The sequence below is a fragment of the Octodon degus genome, unplaced genomic scaffold, assembly GCF_000260255.1.
Source record: "Octodon degus isolate 3935 unplaced genomic scaffold, OctDeg1.0 scaffold00043, whole genome shotgun sequence".
NCBI lineage: Eukaryota > Metazoa > Chordata > Mammalia > Rodentia > Octodontidae > Octodon > Octodon degus.
Genome location: NW_004524619.1, coordinates 5,307,390 through 5,309,207, shown reverse-complemented (window position 1 = coordinate 5,309,207; position 1,818 = coordinate 5,307,390). Strand labels below are relative to the sequence as shown.

The 1,818-nt window shown below is 40.6% G+C and overlaps 1 protein-coding gene across 1 annotated transcript in view; it reads right to left on the bottom strand.

Moving 5' to 3' along the window:
* The window catches only part of Dennd6a (DENN domain containing 6A), a 57,444-nt gene that overhangs the window by 44,932 nt on the left and 10,694 nt on the right, over positions 1-1,818 (bottom strand). The gene's annotated exons all lie outside the window — the stretch shown is intronic.

Below are 1,818 nucleotides of genomic sequence, written 5' to 3'. Positions count from 1 at the left end.
GCAAAGCATCAGGGACCGCGGTTCAATCCCCCAGCACCACATGCCAGCCAGCCCCGCCCCCTGGTGGGCTGAGCTGGCCACACACACACACACCACACTCTCCCTCTCTCTCAAATAAATAAAACAAAACAAAACAAAACAAAACAATGAATGATAACAAAGGTTTTGTAAATAAGGAGGGCAAGAGGGGGAGAGGTGAGGAAAATGGGGCGGGGGAAAGAACCAAATTCTATCATGTACAAGTATGGGATCATTATGAATGGGATCATTATGTATGCTTACAATATACCAATAAACTTAACTTAAAAACAGAAAAGGAACAGCCAGATAGCTCAGTGAACTAAAGCGCCTGCTTAAGAAGGCATGGGGACTGGAGTTCAATCCCCAGCATGCCAAGCTGGCCCTGCCCCTGGTGGTGGTGTGTGCCTGTAATCCCAGAGCTTGGGAGGCTGAAAACAGAAGGATCACTATGACTCTGATCTGTGTAGTGAGACCCTGTACTAAAATACATAAAAAATAAAATAAAATAAAGGAAAGTGGGCATAGTGGTCCACTGTGAGCATAGGACTGTGATCCCAGAATTCCAGGAGTCTGAAACAAGATGACAGCAAGCCCATCTGGGGCTACTTAGCTCCTTAATGAGACCCTGTCTCAAAAAAGTAAAAAAGGTTTGATGTACAGTGGCTCAATGCAAAGACTCTGGGCTCAATCCTCAATTATGAGGGGAGAAACAAACTTATAAATCAGCACTGTGCTTACACATGGGAGAAGAATGAGAGCATCTGGCACGAAGTGTCTTTTGAGGTGTTGGCAAAGTTCTGCTTCTTGACCTTGCATTTGTTTTACATTTCACAATGAAAATCCTTTTTCTTTATGTGCTACAGATCAATCCCAGTCTTGCCTAGTCTAGGATCTACTACTGACCTATACTCTCAGCCTGAAGAAATGTTCTTTTAAAAAGATATAATACAGCTGGGCATGGTGGCACATGCCTGTAATCCCAGCGTCTGGGAGGCTGAGGCAGGACTGCCATAAATTCAAGGCCAGCCTGGGCCACACTGAGTTTCAGGCCAACCAGAACTACATAGTGAGACCTTGTCTCAAAAAAAAGGATAGAAGTCTATGAAAGAGACCAAGTAATTAACTTACTGTTTTAATCATCTGAATTAAAAACAAATTTTTATTTTATTTTTTTTTATTTTTTTCTTTTGGCGGAACCAGGGATTGAACTCAGACCCTTGCACTTGCCATGGAAACGCTTATTCCACTGAGCCATCTCCCTGGCCTCTAAAAACAAATTTTTAAAACCTTAATAACTTTAACAAATCTCTTAAAGTGTAAATTTTAATTGTCAGATAAAAAGTTTAAGTTATAAAAATGTATCTCGGCTAGAGAGACAGCTCAGAGTGGTGGCACGTGCCTGTAATCCCAGCACTCAGGTGGCTGAGGCAGGAGGACCGCTGTGAGTTCAAACTGAGCCTGGGCTGAATAATGAAATTTAAGGGCACCCTGTACTACATAGCAAGACCCTGTCTCAAAAATAAATAAACAGATAAACTATTAACATAATAAATATGAAATGTGTTCAGTATATTATTACTAACACATTCACTTCTGATCCTTCAGAAAAGAAACAGAAACTTCACAACATGCTTAAAAAATTTTAAAAGCAGCATAGCACATATGCCTAAATGCAATACAGTCACTAATATCTCTTCAGTAGTAGAAAAAAACCAAAGTGGACTAAAAGCTGAGTCAATTTAGTTTCTTCATTTGTTCAAACAGTTTAAAAAGTAAAGCATGCACACAAAACCTGCG